Raw genomic sequence first — 24,146 nt, 5'->3', positions numbered from 1 at the left:
TAAAAGTTACAGTAACACTCAAAATTTTTGTATTTGCCCTAGTGTGTACTCTAATTATCTCTGGTTTTAGTTGTGTAGTAAATAAAAAGTCAGTTGTTCTCAGTTGAGTAATCTTACTTATATTTCACCAGTGAGTATGCGAGGAAGTGGAAAGTCATAAAATGGACTACTTCTCTTAGTAGAACCATCATCTGGCACTTGAAAATTTTGCTATTTCTCTAATCCAGTCATTGATTGGTTTTTAGATTTGCAATAAGTCAACTGATCAGTTAGTCTTAATTTTTCAAGTTTACTGAAGTGTCACCAGTGAGTGTGCTCAAAGGTAAGGAATTGTTATTTTTGCTCTTCATACTCAAGGACTTGCAATTTGAGTTAATTGTTTGAACTGCTTTGCCAGCGTCCTTTTATAATTTTTTTTTCTTTCTGTAGAGCTTATTTTCAGAGATGTGCTAAAAATTTGGAGAGAGGCGAATTGATTATTTAGATTATTACTACCAAGAGCATTCTTTTATCATCCATATTATTATTGCTTTATCCTCATTTATTTTGGCAGTTTTTGCATTACCCCCCGGTCCGACGACTCATTGATTCTCTGCAGTCGATAAAGCTACACTCTGCGTACCAACCTTGTTTTCTCCTAGGCACCTCCTCATCACCGCACCCTCTATTAAGAGTCGATTACACTACCGGCACTGAGAGCCCACTTCTTGACGATAAGCGCTCTGTGATTGGCCGAAATTAATAATGTTAATTTGTCAATACTTCGGAGATCGCGCATCAAATCAAAATTTTGTAAAGAGCCTTTCTATCAGTTTAATGAGCTTTATCGCATAGTATAGTTTTCCTCACTTATTTTCGATACACGGTGTATAACTGCTAGTAACAGGTTTAGTACAACCATTTGCTAATTTAGAAAAATCAAGTAAATAATTAATAAAACGATGTAAAAATGTCAGTAACTGCCACGCAAATAAAAATTTTTAAGACGTGTGCATTTTTTTGATAATCATTTTTTTTTACGAAAACATTATTTAGTCTTTAAAAGGATGAATATTTTACTTAAATATCATGAAAAATGTATCCATGCCAAAATATCTGTTTAGAAAATTGGTAAGAATATGATAGCACCTGCTCATACGCAGAACATGGGGTAAATATAACGATGTAGAAAGCTTTGAATTCTTATCAATAAAATCGACTTACCATACAACTGTCTCGTTTCTCTACATTATTTTCAGGTCCGTTAGCAAAAAAAAAACTGATAATAAGTTTTATATTCAATACAGCTTTATTATGCAACTTGGATGATAACGCATTAGCTTACGCAGATACATTGTACACAAAAATGAAGAGATCCTTTAGTGGTGCATGTATTGACGTTTACAATATAATGTGAACTTGTAAAAATAATAATGGTGTCATTATTGTAAATAACGTTTTGGTCAATTCTTCATTGCCAAAAAAAGTTCTGACTGGCTTAAAAATGAAATGTGCTTGTCACCTACAGCACCTCTGTACTTAAAACGCTGTTTAAGCATTGCCAAAACAATGCATTAAACTTCTAAATTGAATGAGGCGTACAACCCTAGAAGAAAAAGCTATCTTAAAAAAGTTGAAAAATTGTTACAATTAGATTATTTAAATACTTAGAAACTGTGCGAAACGAGGTGGCTTTTATGTCACAATTGCATGTCACGCATACTTAAAAGATGGATGGCATAACAAATCCTTTTTTTTAAGATTGCAAACAGTGTTAACTGTCGTCACAAACATTTACGGACAAAATTTAACAGTATGTTTAAGGTGCATTAACACATGCTATTATATACAAACACTTTACATTTATAAAATTTTCGTTTTTGATGATAGCTGCATTAAATAAGTAACTGCAGGCCAAAGCTACAATTGTGCAAAAAAATTGGATCCCGAGTCCGAAAAATGTATCTCATATTAAAAAATATTAAAGAAAAATAAAGACGTTAATAATTGCATTAAATGCTTTGAATTAACTTTCATTAATTTTGTGGATGAACCGTAGCACAAAAAGATTAAAAATCTTAATATTACAATGCATACGTAGGATATTACAAATGAGATGCTAGTAGAAAATAGTAATAAACAATACTTCTGTATAAATTACAAATCATCTTTAATTAAACTTTGCAAATATTTTAGAAATAAATTCTGTTTTAATGTTTACAAAAAAATTTAAGATTTTCTTATCTTGACAGTGCTGTAAATTGGTCATTTTTGCAACAATATCCCGAATACAGTGAAATGTTTCTTTAATTTTACTGCATTTTTCTAACACAAGTAACAATTGCTAGGTAAGCCTAATGAAGAGTAGATAATATTGGAAAATCACTTGTTTTCTAATGATTGCAAAAACAGTTTAAGATCAGAAATTTAAGAGATGGAAATAAAGTGAGTAGTCCTTTTAACATAATTTTTATTTTATACTGAAAACATCATACCTATGAAACTCTTATACAGCAAAACTGAAACGCGATTTTGATGGTCTTTTGAGACCATACACACAACATTAATTTTGGCGACTCAGTATATCATACTTATGGGAGGTACAGTTAAATTTGAGCTCACATAAACAACGTTGAAACAAATATCAGCATTTTTTCGTAGGAATTAGAAAAAGCATTTCGTAACATCAATCGATGAGGATGGCATAGAAGTTACATGATATGTAATCATGGACTTGGTGGAATATCATGCAGTAAATAATAGATTCCTATACAGAGATATGTATCGCATTTCTTTGAACGAAACGCTAAGAAAAACACATACGGTACGTAAAGAAGATAATTAGGATGTTATTGAAAAAGAATTAGACCCTACATCATTTACCGAAAAAAATAGTATTTAAAATAATTGAAATTTTTTGTCGTTGATAGTACTACTGTCATGTTCAAGAAAGTAGTTGTAAGAAGAGGTCTTTATTTGTCGTATTCAAAATAAAGCATTCCAAAATAACAAGAGAAGAAGATAACATTAATACGTAAGTCAGGGGCTAAGATGTTTGATTATTTATTTATGTATTCATATGCGATAGGATTTAATTTACACAATAGGCAATCCTCTTCAAGTCTCTGAAATGAAATAATATACTATAGTACAAAGCTATATAACATAAAAACTAATAAATACATTTATGATAAAAAAAAATCATATAATTTTAAGGCAACTGAGTGTCTGTTATTGTTTGGAAAAAAAAGTAACGATATATATGAATGGTGGACTTGACGATAGACGAAATTTAGAAGAAGATACGAAAACAAAAACTTATTTTTAACCAAATATTGGCATCAGTGCTGTAAAACAGCAATAAACTTTATACAGTGATAACTAACCACAAATCTCAAAAGTTACAAGTAATCAGTTAAAAGAGGAAACGATCAAACATCGTGTTTCAAAAAAACGTAAGGCAGACGATAGTATGGAAAACAAAAGTTTAGGTGTAAGGGAATATATCTTTTGGGTTAACAACGTTTTTGCTAACGCTGTATTGAGCAACTACGAGTCTTACAAGAAAACAAAATGCCTATGTATGGTGGGACTATACAAGAGCATAAAAATAGTCTACTTGGTACTTATAGATCCATGCTTGCTAATGATCACAGGCCCACAATATACACACGCAAGGGTACTACTTAGATTATAAGAAATGGACTATGAATGTTGACTGATAATAGGTTCTTCTGGGTTTATAATTATAAATGTCCTTGACCCTTTCTGCACCAAAAACATTCAATATTAGAATAACACTTTATCTTTTACAACTCATAAGACTGAAGCCTTAATCGTGCAGTTTCAAAATGTTTAGCCTCTTTATAACTTTTTTTTTATCACTTACATAGTAATTTTTATTGGAACAGTGCTCATGGCATATGAGTACAGAAAATATCATTGATATATTTAATCAACTTTCATGCAAATATGTTAGATCTTAACAACGGGTTGGTGAAATAATTCAAATTGTTGCATGAGAAAATTTTTTAGTTATTCCGAATATATATTCTGTTTTCAACAAAACTTTTCAGAAAAGTTCACTTGTCATAAGCATCTTTAACAATTTGTACAATATGACTACATTTACCAAATTCTCGCTAAAACAATAAATGGAGGATTCCATTAGAAATTCGTAAAGTTCTATTTCTCTATTAGAAGATACTGATTGGCGTACGAGCTCGTAGAATACAATAATTATACCTACTTAAAATTAGTCCTGCCAGTAATACTGTGCAAAATCTTACTACTTATTTCTACAAAACTACAGTAACTGGACATCCGATGTTTATCAAGTATTTTTTCAAAGTTGAACATTACACATAATATCACTATTGAAAGAGCTTGTTTGCAATAGATTATTGTAAAAATACTTTTTTTTTACAATGCATCAGTACACAGCTAATAGTCTTTTTCCTTGGGTGTTACACTAGCGCGAAAGAACAGTGAACTCTACCTATCATGGTATTAACATCTTTTATTGAAAATAATTTTTAAATATTAATGCGATCTGTGAGTGATTTTAAGATATGGTAAAGACCCTTATTACCGTCATATATATGTCTCATATATTTACCATAGTGCTTTGTTATGCATTTTTAAAAGTTATTTATCAATTAACACAAAAATTTCTTGTAAGTGTCTGAAACAGTTGTATTAAATAAAGGTAAGCTGTAGTTTTAACTGAAAAAAAAAAAATTCATGAGGTATATTACATGATACAATCGGTACTGTCAGGCTTTTTTTACAAAAACGTTGATCTTATTCCCAGTAGAACTCAGTGTCACAAATCGTATGTTAGGACTTTTCCATCTTCTTTGTATTTTTCTTATGTTTCCTTGACTACGTAAATTGTGGAGCTTCCTTGTATTGTTTGATGACTTATCTTATCTGGTGGTAAAATTAGTGAGTCAATAAGATTATGAAGTGTTAGTGCTAATTACTAACTGTTAGCCACAATTTCTGCCCCGTGTGGTATACTTATAACCACTTAATAACTGTAATAATCCATCAGACATTGTTCTTGTTTTATATGGACTGTACTACTCCAAAGCCGTTAAAAATTTCATTAATTGTTAGTCGGTTGTAGCAATAGTATGCTAAGTCGACGCGCGTAATCGTCCATTGCTTCAAATTTTCCTACATCTTGTTTGTTTATAATAAATGCACTTTCGTAAGTAAAATTAATGACTACTTTATATTCTTAATTTAGTTAGTGTACGAGTAAGTGTTTGATATATGATACCACTCCGTTAAATTTTATCCATACATATATGTTAGTGGATAAAAGTCATGGTTAAATTGGTGTATAGGGATACAGAGGAATAATTTGTATGAATGATTTTGAATTTAATCTGCCAAATATGTTCCTTAAGGTATTATGATTTATTAGAATATCCAAAGTGTGTGTAAGAAAATTATAACTTTAACATACTTTTAATTACGACATGTGATGTAAGGTATTTTTTTTTTTTTTTTTTTTTCTTTTTTTTTCTTTTTTTCTGTACGTGATAACCTTACTCCAATGCTTCTACCACTAGACACTTCTCTCTCTCTCTCTCTCTCTCTCTCTCTCTCTCTCTATATATATATATATATATATATATATATATATATATATATATATATGTGTATATATATAGGTATGTATGTATGTATGTATACACGTTGGAACTTGTACATTTATATCTTATGTTTATTATTGAAGTATACTTATCGTATACATAGCTGTACAAAAGTCTATATGTATTACCATAATTAAAAAATATGGATAGCGCGTGTATGTATATATATACACAATGTGAGTAGATATATATTATATAATGATTCATACTAAAAATTTCTCTAAAAAACTTCGTCCAGACTGGAAAACTGTAGTACCCTCACGGCTAATTTTTATTATTAGTGATAGCTTTTGTCTGTTCCATGTATACTTAAAAAATACTGAGATTTTGTTGCAAAGTGAGGAACATATTGACGCCTTGGACGCAGACTATACCTTGTTGTGTAGTGCAGATTAAAACTATGCCCTTTTTTCTAGTCCGGGAAAAGATTATTTCAATTTCTCCAAATCTAGACTAAGATGTTGACTTTTTTCTAGAGCCCGAATAAAGTAAAGCTCATTTAAGCTTACCCTATATTTGTGTTTGTAATAAGATATATAGTCAAATATATGTATATAGTGGTTCTTGCCTACAGTTTTTGTAATATTTACTTTACAAAATTTTTTAAAAAAGCTCATTCTCTTTTTTTCAAACACTTGTTTAAACTTCAAACTAGACCTGCTAAGAATAATGAATACGTGTTGATTTTTTAGAGCAGTATCCGTAGATATTTAGATTCAAGTATCACCAAACCTTAATATGAAATGTTGAATGGTTTTCAGGAGCATCGTTTTCGTGAGCTTCTTTTTAGCCTTTCAACGTACTAGTGGTTGTTAGCCACCTTAAGCATGAGTTAGCAAATCTGGAAGGGTTTTTTTATTTTAGGGTAAGTATACAATGCTTTTAGTAACACAAGAGGGGTCAGTAAATAATGCTTTAGTGTTTTTTAACTTATTTTTTGTCCAGACATGAGTATAGTTTTAGCCCAGACTCGAAAAAACTGACATAGTCTTCATACGAACTAGAAAAAAGGGCATAAACATTGTCCGGACGCGAGAAAAGGGCACAGTCCTCGTCCGGGACCAAAAAAAAAGGGCATAATCTTTGTCTGAGACTGAGAAAATAGCATAGTTTTCGTTTAGTCTGGAAAAATGGCGAAATCTTTGCCCAGGACGTCGACAGAGCATAGTTTTTGTCCAGGATCAATCTGGGCATAGTCGTCGTCCAGAGCGTCGATATAAGATAATAATTTAAAAGTTTTGTGCATTACGGGCATTATATGTCTATTTAAGAACAAATAAAAAGTTACTTGGACTTGTAGTTTTGCAAAAAAACTGTAAAAATCAAGGTTATTTTTGTAACGTCTTTTTTTAATGAGAAAGTCTTTGATAAAAGGTTAATAAAGCGTAAAAAACTGAGGCTTTTAATATATGTGTATGAGAAACCTTGGTGCTACAAATTATTTTGTGTCTTTCAACATATTTGACAACGGTATTCTCTCGTGGACGTGTGTTGACCCCGTGAGCAGAAAGCAAAGGTGACTTACACCATGGAATTAATGCTGAATATTGCTTTTATACTTAACATGCGCATTAAATGTAAATTGTAAGAATTATATGAACCTCATAAGTCCTCATTACAATTCAAGTACAACCTCCGTTATAAAACAAATGTAAACAAATTTTAAAGTCAAAAGAAGAGATAAAACAAGTAGAAACCATTACTTCATTAAAAACTAATCTTGAAGCTCTTTTACCAAAAAATATCTAACGTTATGTATTCACATTAGTTAGTATCATAAAGTACATACTTCTCATTTTAATGAATAGTTACAAAGTTTCAAAAGACTTTTTTATTATTAATACATATCAAAATTTTAATTAATACACTGTTCTATTGTATTTTTAAATTAACCATTACGTTATATGCTTTGAATGTCTGCTTTAAAGTTGAATATCACATAATTTAATTTTTTAAACCCATTATTAATATAATAAAAAAAATCAAGAGCAACAAATTTTCTGTGTTCAGCATGGAACTACACGTGGTGGATTATTTTACGGTCACTGAAAGCGAATTCGAAATCCTTGTATCATTATCACATCACATTTTGAATGTAACCTCAAGAAATAATAATTGTGATATTGATCTCTGACATTTAAAGTTTGAATTTTTCTTCATACGGATCATATTTATATTAATAGTTTGACTCAGGATACATTGAAATTGATTCTTAGAGTCTATGCAACTCCAACAAGTTAGAGGTTGACCGTAAGTTGTAAAAGTCCACTATTTCACTTTCATATTAAAAAATGATCAAAATAATGATTGTAATTAATAGCTTACAATACAAAAAGTTCTTTTTTTGTAGTTGTGTTGTTAATGCGGCCTGATACAATTTCATAGACTCTGTTATTAGTTTTAGCGTCCCCAAAAACCGATAAGTGATAAAAAAATAACCTCGATGAAAACTTTTCTATTTTTAAGATGTTAAAAGCTTCAAGCTCTTTACTATTGTTTCTGTATTACAAGTATTTTAGATATTTTTATTGTTTTTTTGTAAGTGTATTAAGGAGGCTTATCACTACGGCACCATCTTCATGAAGGGCACTGGATTTTTAGAAGTCCTTATACTCATTAACTAGATTATTGTAAAGATGTACATAGCAAATAATATATTGTCATGAATAAACAATGGTGTATGCTGGTTAGTAAAATTGTGTTTGAAAAAAAAATTTTGTTTGCTCGATCAGATATGAATTCAGCATGACCAACTTCAGGAACACTAAAAAACACAAGAGAAAAATTGAGCTTGCAAAAGAAAAGGTCATTAAACAGTTTTGCATGCAAGCAATGTAATTAAATAAAGCATTAACATAACTAAATGAACCAGAATAAAACTTGTATGCTCGCTACATTAATAATGATCAAAAAATTAATACAAACATCGAATTTAAGTTACATAAAACAAATTTGTTTTAGCGCGCCAATTATAAGTACAGATACCTACCTTTGTTGTATTTTGAATTTGTTTTAACATTGGTAATAAATTTTTATTCCTTAGATTTTAATAAAAAATGTAAGCAATAGCAAACATTGGAATTATACTTACATAGTGTATACCGATGTATTTTGGTTGATTTCAATAATTATAAATAAAAATTGTTGAAACAATTCATGTGATGATTCTGTCAAGTTCTCTTTTATACTGAACAGCGCTAATACAGATAAGACAATAATCAGAGTATATTTTAAGCAAAATTTATCACTACCTAAATTATACAAACATGTACGCACACCAGCATCTACGTAGTCCAATCAATATATATATATATATATATATATATATATATATATATATATATATATATATATATATATATATATATCACTTTAACTAGAATTATGTCAACAGTTTATACTAACAATAACTTTTACTTCATAGTTGTAAATATATACACAAAAATCATCACCCAGAGTAATAAGACTTATAAAAAAAATCAATAATACGTAAGAAAAGTAAGGGTTCACCATGCAATATTAGAAAATATTCTAACAAAAAGGTGATACAAAAGGATGACTTATTGGCCTTGAACGAGTAGACAAATAACTTATGAACGTGTAATTCAATAAAAAGACAAATACTACAGATGTACCCAAGGCAATGCTGGTTTTTATTCAGTGCTTCAATTGTATGCTCTGTTTAATGCATTATGTCGTAAATTGTAATAAGATCTCATACTATATCGACAACAAAGAAGGTACTGAGCCATCAACAAAATAATTAGTCGCAAATTGATTTATATTAACTTGAATTAAATAATTTTAATAGTAACATGAACTAATTAACTTTTTTCAGACTTGTCTCTGTCAATTTGTTTCGGTTTTGATGGAATGTGCCAATTTAATGTCTCGTATAAAATCTTTTTTTTAAAGCAACAATTATAGCACACTTTCAAAGAGCTCCAATGGCTTAGTAATAAATACGTGAGCCTCAAAGCCAAAGAGACTCAAAGGGTCAGAAGCTCGAATCCTATCAAAAATTATCGAGATATTTTTTTGAGGCTTTTGTAATATGATACGTACCCAGGGTGCTGAAAAATCACTTACCATATTATTATAACTAAAAGTCAACTTTACCGGTAAAGTCTAGACGTTCGAGTGTGTTTTTTTTTTTTTTTTTTTTTTTCAGAGAAGCGAATACCTGGCCAGCTTATTAAAAAAAATTCACTACTGGTTGTAAAAATGTCTATATAGTTTAGATAGTTCATTAGAAAATATCTTAAAATTTAACTAAAAAAATGCTCGCGTAGGCTTAAGACAATCGTTACTCCCTGTAAATAGTACCCAAAAAACAGATAGCCAAGTCGTTTAAGGGAAGCCAGAAGCCAGTGCATATTGTGAAGAAATTCTTTTACTACCTGAATTATTATTATATACGTGTTCGTACACCAGCATCTACATAGTTTAATCAATATAGATTTTTACTGGAATCATGTCAACACCTTATATTAAAATTAACTTTTACTCTATAGATGTATGTTTGTATATAAATTTATATGCAGTGATCATAACGCAAAGTCATAGGACTAATAAATGTTACTCTAATCAAAAGTAAATATACGTTCTAGGGTCATATACTTTTTTTTTAACTCTCTGGTTAAAAATATAGTGAACAAGCCCTCATGAACATGAGGCAAGCTTAGAATTGCTTGCTTAATATGATTTTTTTTCATAAACATGTCTGCTCCTTTTTTGCCTAGCTGGTATCAGTGTGCCTTCATAGCAGAGACTGTCTTTACACGGTGCCTAAGATCTCACTTCTGCTACAGTAAATGACACGTCACGAAAGTATATGCTAAGCGTAGTTAATGCCCATCCAACAGTCTGACAATTAAAAGGCTAAGGCAAAATGTTTAAACGCTTACGGAGACACTAAAAAGCTTACGATATCTATATTCAGATGTTACATCTTTAGTTTTCTGTTGTCATAAGAAGTAAAGTATAAATTTTTAATTTTGATCGTTTTTTTGACGAATAGAGATAAGAGTTTAAATTTTTAGTACACATCACCAAGTAACTTGAGAGAATTGTTAAAAATCATTGTTTAAATGCGCAAACAAAATTTTGTAAACAAAATTTCTTCTGCAATGACTATTTCTATGAGATGTGATGGATCGGTTGATAGAATTCAAATAGATAGGGTGTGTACAGTGACACAACTTATTACTTAATGAAAAAAAAGTTATCTTTATTGTTTTGGCCTTATTCAGTCACAATGAAAAAGAGCAAAATAATTAAGTAACGCTGTAAAAACGGGTTGTAAGAATTCAATAGGCTTTCAAATCATTATTAATTAAAAAATGTATCTTTAATGATCAAAAATAGTTCATCTACAAGTATTGATCTCAAAGAAATTTTTTGGTCCGTATATAAGAAAAAAGAATTTCTCTGAGGACGAAGAAAATTTAAATACATTGCCTTTATTACTTTAGGTTTTGTGCGAAGTTTACAGGTACATGCAATATATATAGTTGTACTTTTTTTTTAAATATTTGAAATTTAAATCTTTGGAAGTATTGACGCTGGATGAGTATGGAAAAATTAAATATTCGTAAACATTTCATTTAATTTTTATATGAGTATCAATATGTTCAAATCGAAAAATCTTGTAATCAGCTGTTTATTGTTATTTTATGGAAAGTCGTAAAGAATATAAAATATAAGTATGTTGTATATGCAATTGCTTGGTGTTTAAAGAATTAAGTTTGTTTTTGCACAGACGTTGTTTTATTCGGAAACAGTTAAATTGTTAATTTGGGAATGCCTCTTTTCAAAAATTTACCTTAGTGTTTTTTGAGCTTAAGATGCCCATGCAATTCATTTAATTCTCTAAAAACCTAGCCATCTAGTAAATTATTTTCCTTCGATTTTTTTCTAACTTCAAACTTAACTGCCCCACTTAACTATTTTTATAACGTAAAGGTCATTAATATGTCAATTTTTTTTAACCCAGAAAACTTTTTCGGTCAAGCACATCCACGAAATGTCACATTTTTCATTTTTATTAAAAATTATAATATCTTTTTGCTTCTGATTTATTCGATAAATTTAAGTAAACTACAAAAACGTATTGAATCAAATTTAATTTTTTTAAATTTAAGGTAATGGTCTTTTCTAATTTAAACTTAACAATTGTTAAAAAAAAAAAAAATCAATAAACAGTCAAAAAATCAGGTGTTAGGTTGAGCAACGTTTCGTTGATCCTAACGCCAACTTTATCAGGCTCACTTTATTAACAAAGAAATCAAAAACAAAAAATACAACAATTTTTGTAAATGACATTGTAGGGCCACTGCTTATAAATAATTATATCAGATACTCACGTCTATATCGTTAAGACGATCGTTACAGACTGTTGGTCACCTTAAACGAATAACGTAAGTGTCGAACATGTATGTATTTCTGTATATACATATAAACAATAAATGTACGTATCTTACGAATATAGATAACGTGTGTACGTACTTAAAAGAGATTACTAATAAGAAATTTATATATGTTATTGAGAAATAAGGTATCCTCTAATTTATTTATAGTTCGTTTAGTCGAGTGTACGTGTAGCATTTTTGATAATATATTGTGCTAGTACAACGTCAAAAATTGTGTGTCCTGCTCACATGCAGCAAAAAAATGTCACGTCACTCCATTTAAATGTGTTAGAGCAAGTGAGAAGTCAGAGTGTCAAATTTCTTTCACGTTCTCATGTTTGTAATACCAGTGCCATGCTGCATGTAAACAGGGCACACAGCTTTGCCGTGGCTGTACGTGCTACTTTACACTGATTGGGCATCATTTTGCCGTGCCATACCGATTTCTACTCTATGTATCTGTACCATAAATCGTTGACACATAGATCTTTCGAAATAAATGTAAGCAGAGTACTATTCATTTTAGTATTTTTTCGAATGACTTTGAGAATTCGAGTTTTTAATTTTTTCTTGGCAATTGGCTTATAGATTTGTTGGTACTTGTATTATAACCAATGGTAATTTTACAGTTGATACTACACTTTTACCAGGCTTATTTTTGACTGGCACAGCCCATGCATACTTAAAAAACGTATAGCATAGGGCTACATCTTAACTGAATTAGCTTACGAGAGTTACTTGGATTTGCATTTTTATACAGTTTCTTTAAGTAGCGTTTCATGTTCTTAGAGGTTAAACTTATTAAGTGTTGGATATGCAATAACTATAGCGCAGTTTTCCTCTGCAGTGTGTGTCATAATACCTGCATTTATAACTTTATAGTCTTCCGTTTTTGCGTGTGTTGTATAAACATATGCACAGTGCTACCCTAGCGTATATTTTTTGAAGGCCAGCTTTAACTTCAGTTTGCAGTGAGCCAACTAACAGTGACATGCATTCATACAACTATCTTAAAAAATCTTTAAGTTCAATTCGTTTGCATTCCCAACTCATTTTTTCTAAATGGTTAGGAGCCCAGGAAAGTGTGAAAACGATATGTCCCAGGCACCAACACTTTATACATCGCTCGCTTTGAGCTGCTATCCAGAGACAACTATGAAATATGGAAGATTTAAATGAAGGCTTTGCTCATAAGAAACGATACACGAAAATACGTATCAGGAGAATGTCCACAGATAAAGGTGGAAGAAACAGACAACGACTCTTACACAACTCATTGAAAATGGTTGTCTAAAGACCACATTGCTGAATCCTACATGAAATTCGTAATAAAACCATCAAAGCTGCAACACACGAGAGGCTGCGTAACGTCAAGAGAAGTGTCAAAGGGACTAAAAATGGTCTATGCATCCAAGGACCCTGCCCAAAAGGTCACTCCACTCATGTGGCTCATACAATCTGGCATGCAACATAAAAAGAACCTCATTGAACATGGCAACAAATTCTTCGACGCAGTGGACAAGTTAGAAGCCATGGATGTAAAAATCAATGGCAATCTTTTAACAATCATGGTTCTTCTTAGCCTCCCCAGCAGCTGTCAGAACTTTCGATGAGCGATAGAATTTCACGATGCGTTGCCGAACGTGGAGACGCTCAAGATTAAGATCATCAAAGAGCACAACACCAGACAGCAAAAAGTCGCAGACTTCAGCACTCTGTTTGGAACAACAACTACAGCAATAAAGTCAAGCCTAAGTACAAGTGCAGCTCTTGCAAAACAGTTGGGTACAAAGAGACTGATTGTTATAAACATAAATCTTACGAGAAACAGATTGAAGTTGAGAACGCCAACATTTGCTTCGGGGCTCATACTCAGTCCCAACTTGTCAGAGCCCCTTGGTACTTAGACAGTGGCTACACATCTTGTCAGTGCAGCAACAAGAAAACCTTAGTGAGCCCCAAGGTAGTCAATGACAACGACTATTGACGTGAAAGGTAACGTAACGATAGCAGCCAAGGACAAATTTGGTGGCACAGACACCTTTTAAAATGCCCTATTTATTCTCAACCACCAGTCTAATCTCATGTTACGGGTAAAATAGTCGACAAAGACTGCAAGGTTCTCTTCAAGAATAATCGTATGAAACTTTAAGTCCCAGGTGGAACGATTTGACTAGTTGCCGACGGAGTTGGAGAGTTGTTTAGCGTGGATGCAAGCCTCAGGGACTGTGCAGTCACCGAGCAGTCTGAGGCTTACGCTATCTAGCACAAACGTCTGGATCATCCCAACTGAAGGGACATGCAACTTATGCTACAAAAACAAAGTGTCAAAGGTCTCCAGTTTCAGCTCCCGAATAACAAAGACCCGTGAAAAACATGCCTTGCAGGTAAGATTACCAGTCAGGCAATCTTCAGTCACGAGAGTTTTGCAAGTAAGTTGCCTAAGCTTGTTCCTACTGACGTCTGTAGAGATGAGAGATACGTGTCTGAAAGGTGCTCGTTTTAACGTCACCTTTATCGATGATAAGAGCCGATGGTGCCAAGTGTATTTTCTAGAGAAAAAAAGCAATGTCGTCAAGAAGTTCTTAGAGTATAAGTTGTAGATAAAAAGTCTCACAGATTTGAGAATCAAGGCAACTCAATTTGACAACCGCGGTGAATACGTCAATAACAGAATCAAGCAGGTTATGCTGGACTCTGGAATCCTGCACAGACGTCTCGTCCTGCACACTTCTTAGTAGAACAGCGTAGCAAATAGAAATATCGAACTTTAAATGAGATGGCCCACTGCATGCTGCTTGAATTTAACATACCGTGAAGTTTTTGGGTAGAAACTATCGCACTGTCTGCCTTATATGCAATAATTGTCCAACCAAGGGGATTCATCACGAAACGCCATACCAGCTCTAGGCCAGAAAGCGTTTGAATTTACGATATCTGTGATCATTTAGTACTATTATTTACCTGCTGTATATAACCCGTATCAAGGCAAAATTAAACCTGAAGAGGTATTCGGGGCGTTCTCGTGAGATACACAAGCATGGCTTACACGTACTAAGTCTAGATCATTGACAAACGAAAAATCTTCACATTTCGAGATATCAAACTTCTGCCGGACTCTACCACAACTATCGAGTCTACGCATGTGGAACCTCAAGACAATGGCAACTTGCAAGACATCATACTGTCCACAGGCAACAACAAATCCCGAGAAAAGGTGAATTAAATGCAAACCAAAAATCAGTCTAACGAGCCGCCATATCCCGGATTTCCCAGTGACGACACCATGGGAACTAGGTGTCTTACGAATTCAGTCTGATTCTTCGAGGATACTCTTTTTGAAGTGAATTTGGATGAAGACAGTGAGAATGAAAGTATACGCCGAGTATTTAAAGCCATTGCACAACACGAAAACATGTGCCTTAGAAATTGGCACAATTGGTCTTATCTTACTTACGTCCGAATACTTGGAAGTTCATACTGATACAAAAGTGAACCTTTCTTACCAGCTAAAAATGTAGGCCCTATTTTGTCACAACCTCTTAAAAGTCCAATAAATTTAACTTTTGATGTAAGGTAACCAGCTCATCTCTTAGTAATGAGGATTACAAGGCAATAAACTAGCTCATTGAGATTATCCTAATATCTGTAATGTGTCTGAGTTAACGGAAAGGTGCAATGTTAAAATGTAGTAATGCATCATCTCGTTCTTTTCCTACAATTTTATCAAATGTTGGTCCGGTTATTTTAATAAATTTAAACTATTCTGATTCCATACACTTTTATTTTGGCCAAACTATTTCCTATGAATGCTCGAATTCTCAACAAGATAATGATCAATTAATAATTCTCTGTATAAATGGATTTTTTCATGAGTTAAGTTTCTAGTAATTTCCAGTATAACAAATTCTAGAAGCAATTTTGTAAGGACGTCCAACTCTGTGTAAAAAAATCAGCCAACAGCAGATTATGCTCGGTTCTGTCCCATACCCTTAGCATAAGACCTGCTCACGACTTTGTTTACGTTTGCACAGATCTCTCTTCCAAATGACATATAAGATGTACGTTTTTTAATACGAGAGTCTTCCTTTGAAGTTAAACCCTCTATTTAAACTTTTTTCTCATTATAAATAAATCTCTAGCCTCAATATTTGTAAAACAAAAGTTGAATAATCGCTCTCGCCCATAAGAGCAATGTTTAATCATGTAATATCAAAAAAATTTTTCTCAACAATTTGGCTGATTAAAAATATTTAAGAAAGTTATACATATTTCTAGCATGCTGAAGTACAACATCTATTTTTTTAGCAAGTGAATACATCTCTTTAGGGAGCTGGGTTACAATTCACTTAATAATTAAAATGTTTTTAAAAAAATGTATATTGTAAAGAAATATTGCGTGGATGTAGCGACCAAATTTGAACACAATCGCGTCTACAGACTTCGAGAAAAAAAGTCATAAAGTTTTCATTCTTCGTCGTCTTTAACATCGGCACAAATATTAGTTATCAAAAAAGTTGTAAAAAAATACCTATTACTCTTGACACAGCTATGAGAATTTTTTGAAAAACTGATATCTTATTTATAACACATTCATTCGTATACGCGCAAAGTTTCAAAAAATCCCGTCTGCATTTATGAAGATATTTGCACAAACGTAAGCAAATTGGTTTCCACCTTGTATGTTACATTCATATGGCAGACAAGAGTGCACTAAGTGCACTGTCTGCTGTCAGCTTGACTTTTTACGTGGCACTATGGCTTTTTACAAAATCACTTCTAGAAGCCATTCTTCTTAAAATTATAATCTCAAACTTGGTATATGCCTTAACGAGACCTTAAACCTTAATGCTACACCATTAAAATATTTAATTTCAAAAATTTGTAGCACACTTTTATCAAAAGAACATAAAATTGACTATACCATTTTCTTCTTATTTGTTATCTTCCATAAAAAGAGGACTCACGCTGTTTGATTTATACTATAAAAAACTAGGTACCTTGAAAAAAATTATAAAATTTTTAAAGCATATTATTAATACATTATCAAGTCCTGGTAAGCTTAATACTAATGCATTTTCCGTAATCGAGAGAGAGGACATTTTTAGGCTAAGTTAGTACAGCAAACCTTATCACGGTGTCTTATGCACATACATATGCTCTCATTCACCTCTCCGTGGAAGCGATTCAACTCTCTTAAAAACGACCGAACCTCCCTAACTAAATTTGATTTTTTTACAAATTTATAGGTAAATAAGCAAGTAAACTTTGTCTATCTTTTCTTCTCATCCTAGAAACTTGAACTAGTTCTGGCATTTTTCTATCGTGTATTTTTAACATGAACCTGTAGGTAATTTTTATAGTGATCATGCGCTAAATTATTATCATTACTCTTGTCAGCAACAATAATATACTCCTCGATAGTATCTTTTGACAAACAAATTTCTTCATGATGTTTAATGTTACTATCACCTCATCAAAAAATGGATGTGTCTACATTCTTAATTTTTGATTCGCAAAGCTCAAAAAGCTTTGGAGGTTAAGACTCGAAGCTAAATAGGACGTTTCTTCACTTTCTTCGTGTCATCGATAATTTTACACAGCAGATCAGTGATATCCTTCACAGTTTTCTTAAACTAATTTTCCAAGTTCTTTTTACCTAACTTCATCAAACAATGCTTACGTCTATCAGCTACTCTAGCTTCGCCGTTTTTGCGCAGAATGTCTTGTTCCTGACGAAAAGCAACAATGTTTACCACTTGCTTGTTATCGAAAGTCTATCATATACTTAATTAGCATAAAAGACATTCATTGCATGCAGCATCTAATACTCTACTATATCAACTTGCAAGGGGGCACTTCTATCACCTAGTATTTATAATACACGCTTTACATTAATATTTATATTCTTCCATTTATTATATTTTCTTGTAATAAGAAATCCGTCTAATAGAAAATTTAACAGTACACATTTTTTTTATACATATATTTCATTTCTATTTGAAACATGAAAATTCAAATTTGAACGCCGAGCGCGGGGAATGTGCGTCTAGTACGTTAAGAAAACCCTAGAGCGCGTCCACCCAAAGAAGGGAGAACCTGCTACTTAAAAGGAAAAAACGTTAGCATAAAAGGCACCAGCGCGCAATGTAAAAAGGGAAGTCCTCTTCCAGCGAGCCTGGGACGCGGAAACTCCGTTGCTCACCCAGACCTGGAATTTTTCCTTGCACCGGTACAATACCGCGATGAGCACAAAGGGAGAAGAAGAGACGCAGTACGAAGGCTGATAGCTGAAGAGTCAGTTTGTACACCACCAACAGGTAACACTTCCACTAACCAGTATCTAATTGGACTTTCGGTGCTCAACCGCTTTAAGCGTGGAGACGACGCATCCCCAAGTAGTCGAGGCACTAGGGTTAGCGACCACGTTCTTAGGCGAAGTTCCTAGGTCGACGACTTGAGCAGTGCTCAAGACACCCAAGGGCCTTGAGAACGACCTAACCTTACGTGACTTGGTAGGATAGGAAGTTACCTAACACTAACTTTCCGTGGTTGTAATAAAAATTCGTATGAGTCTAACCTAACGTGTTTAAGCAGAGAAATTAAGGAGGGAAAATTCAAATTGTCATTTATGTAAAATTCTCTATTAAAAGGGTGAATAAATTTTAAGTATATTATCGAGTATATTATGTTTTTTTCTTTTTTCATTATTAACGTAAATAATTGCGATTACTCAAATACAATTAATAAATGTAAAAATTGAATATACGATTTCCTTAGAATTATATAATTGAATAAATATAAGATAATTAAAAATAAATTGATTGTACTTATTTAAGAAAACCTTCCCCTCCACGTAAGATTGCGAGTTCCCTTTATAGTTTAAGATAAAAAACTAGAAAAATAGCTGTTAAGATTTAAAGTTGTTTATATAAACTGAGAGTATTATTTGTACTCCAAAAAGGGATATGAATAAATAAAAAAAGATGTTAGATTACAAAAATATTGAATACATTAAAAAAGATATAAGATTATTAAATTTATTAAATTAAGGGAATATTAAGGAGAATCCAATAAAGTAATAATCAATAAACAATTGCTGTATTTTGTGTAGGAATGAATTGATTATTCCACAGATAAATTTTGAAACTTGGTAATAGTTATTTTTAAATATTGTATATAATCGGCAATCTGAGCAACTTTACTCTTTTATACAGGGCAACGAACCCGCCCTCCGACATACAAACACTTACATTGTTTGTGTGTTGGTTCCTAATCTTAGAGATTCCTCGGTACAGATAATATGCTTAGCCGATTGTTACCACCACCAATTAAGCGGGGTTATACTCAAAGAAAGGGAAGTCGTAAATTATTATCGACGTCTGTTTTTTTGTCTTTAATGACAAATCCATGATATGAAATTTCTTGTCAACTTGCACGTAATTTTTCAAATTTATTGTGTCATAGCAGTATGTGCATGATTATTATAAATGTATTATAGAGAACTAAGCTGCATCTTAAATACATCAGCTTACCTGGATTTATATAACTCACAAATAAAAAACATTTCTGCGAAGATGATTTCTTCTTGCATTTTTATGCAATTTATTAACAAGACATTGGATATTTTAAGATGTTTAATTTATTAACAAGTAAAGGCACTTGTTATCGATTGGCTTTATACAGTTAAGGAATTTTTTCTAGTATTTATACTTAAGCTCACAGATAGTTTCTCATTTTAGTTATGATATTAGGCATTTTATCCAAAAAGCTATATTTATTATATTTACAGGCTCTTGAGATTCTGCGACGTGGCACAATCTGTGACGTAGCACAATGTATCAACTTCCTCAAGGAGATTTATTTTTCACTCAAAAAATAAATGTTGTCCTTCAGCTTGCTAGAAATATGTATAACTTTCTTTAAATATTTTTAATCAGCCGAATTTTTAAGAAAAAAATTTTCGAAATTAAATGATTAAACATTGCTCTTACGGGCAAGAGCGATTATGCAACTTTTGTTTCACAAATATTGAGGCTAGAGATTTTTTCATGATGAGAAAAAAGTTCAAATCAAGAGTTTAACTTCTAAGGAAGACTTTTGTGTTAAAAAACGTGCACCTTACCAGTCACTTGGAAGAAAGATCTGTGCAAATGTAAACAAAGTCGCGAGCAGGTCTTATGCTAAGTGTACGGGACAGAACCAAGCATAATTTGCTGTTGGCTGGTCTTTTCAAACAAAGTCGGACGTCCTTACTAAATTGCTTTCAGAAGTTGTTCAACTGGAAATCACTGGAAACTTAGCCCAGCATTTTTTAAACCTTAAACTATAATGCTGTGCAAAAAAAAGTTTGTTTTTCGAAAATTCATAACACATTTTTATTGACGAATATTGAGTCTCTTCTTACTTTTTTAGGTTATTTTTGATCGCGCAAACAACTTGTTTTTAAGTTTGTTTACTTAAACTATTGGAAACAAACTGCTTTAAAGTACATATCATAATTTGTTCATAGCATTTAATGGTTAAATTTTTGAGCACTGACGAGTTGAACACAGTGAAAGTAACCGTAATGCAGTAGGTGGACATTTTTATGAATGGTTAGTACAACTCAGTTCAACATGGTATCTGAAGATATCCCCCGTATACCCACTAACCCCCCTCCCCATGAAAAATGACCTAACCTCCTTAACAATCTAAGATATCTAATGGGTAATAGATGAGATACTTAAAAAAAAGCATTTTTCTGAAAATCAGATGAAACCAGACTTTTAGCAATTCTTGGCTTCTAGTGTGTATGAAACAAAATTTGACAACACTGATTTGATTTGTCCTCTCAGCAGTATTAATTTTAATCATGTAAATTTCTTATGATTGTATTTTACACATATGTAGTAGACAGGTAGGTTTATTCTTATATCTAAGATTGCAAGGTAGAAGACACGAACAGGCTATATTCACTAGGTAACCGTAGCAAATTGGTCAGTCAACTTAGATCACTAAGCTTTTCGTAAGGATAGTATTACATTTAAAGATTTATTATTAATACTACTTTAATACGTATTTTAGAGATAAATTAGGTACACTTAAAAAAGAAAGTCAAGGTGGTACCCCATCGATTAGACTTTGCACCATACATATCACATTGTCTATCTGAATAAATGTGATTGAACCCAAGGTTGACTATCACACGTATACCAAGTTACAAGCATTCCCTGCGGTGTCCTCGTGAAGGTTGGATAGCCATTATTCTCAAACTCGTTTGAGTATATTAAAGGACCACGTTTTTGCCCCAGCAGCATAGCTCATCTTTGCATTGATCCCCTTCAATATTTTAATCTATCAAATTTCTACGTACCCCAATCACTTTTCTCCAAACGGTTTGAATCAGATGACTAGTTTTAGACTAAGAACTAAAAAAAAAATTAATTTTTAATACAGCTTGCAACCCCACAACTTATTAATATTACCGTAATTCTAAAGTTTATCTGTTCTTGTCTTTTTTTACTATATATTGAATGGTAAAATAATAACATTGATATCGTTGTAACTAATAACAGTAAAATAAAAATAAAAGTATTGCCTACACAGGCTGTTGATATTAATGGTACATCGTAAAAACGTGCTGGTAAATTTAATTTTATCATAAGGCAAAGTGTCTTGAAGTTTTAAGCACTCTCTGAGTACATACAACGTATGTTGCAGTATTCGTTTACCAAACACTTTGAGAACACTATGAGTACTCGAAATATTTTATTGCCATTGTTAATACATCAGCTACTTGTACTTACGATTCAAAACAGAACCAGACCAAAAAAAACTAATAAGGCTAGAACGGAATAAACATATTGGACTCTATTTTTTATATCTCGCATATGTCATGCTCTAAGTTTGGCACCAATTGTACAGAACATCAAATTTACTAGAAAGGTCATGCGACACATTTCTTAACTTTCCAGAAGAAAATACCTTCTTAACAATTTGCTTATGTACTTGAGTTCGTTTAAGTGCTTCCACGGCACACGAGCAGTCTCGTGCCCTCATGCCCTCGTGCAGTTGGTGTCACCAAACTAACTACTAGAACCGTAATTCATGAATTTTGGCTAATTGCAAGTAACCTTGTTTGACATTGACTACCAGCAGGAACTATTATCAGCAATTCTTTAACCTTATGTACAGCCACGTTATTGCGACGGTTCTTGCATGTGCTGACTTGCTTGTGGGTAGCCCAAAGTGATCTGTGCTTCTACCTTTGTGGGTCCTAAACAATCATTAGGTTACAGACAAATTTGCAGCTGTCTCACTAGCCCATGAAAGTCACTGAGATCCATTAGCAAATATGGATAGTATCGGGGAGAAACAGTTGATTAATCGACCATACATATGACTCACCTGTGGGATGATGATCTCACGTTCATGACAGAAACAATGTTGTATAAGGCAAATTGAGGAATAAGATACGATGCAAACTAAAAAAAATAGTAAGTATAACCTCATTTCTGTAAATATTAATGAATGTTACTATGAGTTAGTTTTATGCTGCTTCGTACCTGTAAGTTTCTTTTACATTCAAAAAATCTTTGACTGCTATACTTTTCTAAAATACGTCGCAAAACATTATTGTAGTCTTTGAGACAAAGTTAAAAGTGCAATTACCGATAGGGTTGAAACTTTTTTTGGTTTCAATCTATAAACATACTTGGCCACTGTAGTAATTTCTCAAACTGCTTAATTTTATAGCTAATCAATCTCACTGATCAATTTTTCTGGTCAGTGAAATATGTATATTTTATATATATATCTGTAAATTCCCGGACAAAATAATTAACTCTATTCTTATGATTTTGGAGAAAAATGGATTTAAAAATTGAAACGCTACTTTTTGACAACTCGAAACTGCTTTTTTTTTGCTGGGCCTAACGTCAGGTACTAACACAAGACTTTGGAATTTGATTTTTCTTTAGATAGGGGGGGTCGAAAACTTAAGATTTTCGTGATTTTTTTTTCGGAGACTCATTTTTGAACACTCATACTCTGGTTCTTTTTAAGCTGAAGTAAGACCTTTTTTTGGAAGATAATAAAGTAAACTTTACAAAAAAATATTTACAAAAAAATTTATAAACTATTTCATATTGTTATTATTGATTGAAATGTTTTAATTAAGTTTTAACCATTGTTCCCAAAAATTAACGATTATTTAATACAACTTTACTGGGAACGATACTTTAATCATTGTGGCATGGCACATTGTACTGGGGTGCGAGCACCTCTACTCTGTTGCCCTAATAAGTAATTTGTGGGATGTTTGAATAGGATCATATATTCTTTGACGATTAGCTTTAGTTATTATAACGTTTTATCTTTTCTATAGCATGGTTCCTTGCCATAAGCAGTGGGGAAAAATTTCATTTGGCTGATAGTCCAAAATTTTTTACATGATGAGTCAGATTAATAAAGTTTTTTTGTTTTTATACTGTGCGTTTGCATCTTCCGAAAAATATATTAATTTAATAATACTTTTGAAATTTGACTTAATGAACCTAACAAGCTGTTTTTTTTTAAAAATGAACAGCTCCTGTGTTATACAAGCATTAAGAAATGCAAACAAAAATATTGACATTTAATTTATCTTTTGCGTCTTTATAGTACATTGAGAATGGATGTACAGTTATTTGATTATTATTCCAGTTCACACTTTGAATGAAAATTTGTAAAACAAATGCATAATTCTCGCAAACATCACACATAAGAATACAATTATTTTTCATCAGTTTTTTTTCTTCAAGTCCTAGAATTTCATTTGTACTAGACTAAAAACGAATTAATCAGCAATTTATTCAAGTCATTGCTTAAAAGTCGTAAGGTTTCATCTATACTAGACATTAAAGTTTGTAGTGAAGTTCCATCTATTATCACCCGTTGTTTGTATTGCACATTTTCAATAAATTTTTTATCGAAATTTTGTTGTAATTCATTAAAAGTTTTATCTTTATCAGGGCACTCATCGTATTATCCCAAAAAACTAGTAGTAGATTAAATATCACACGTCACACGATCCAAACAATCATGACAATTGGATATTTGTCTGTTGGTG

Source organism: Copidosoma floridanum, unplaced genomic scaffold (genome assembly GCF_036245765.1).
Source record: "Copidosoma floridanum isolate Cflo_tuat_1 unplaced genomic scaffold, Cflo_Japanese_pri ptg000027l, whole genome shotgun sequence".
In the NCBI taxonomy this organism is placed as follows: domain Eukaryota; kingdom Metazoa; phylum Arthropoda; class Insecta; order Hymenoptera; family Encyrtidae; genus Copidosoma; species Copidosoma floridanum.
Note: the sequence above shows the minus strand (reverse complement) of the source record.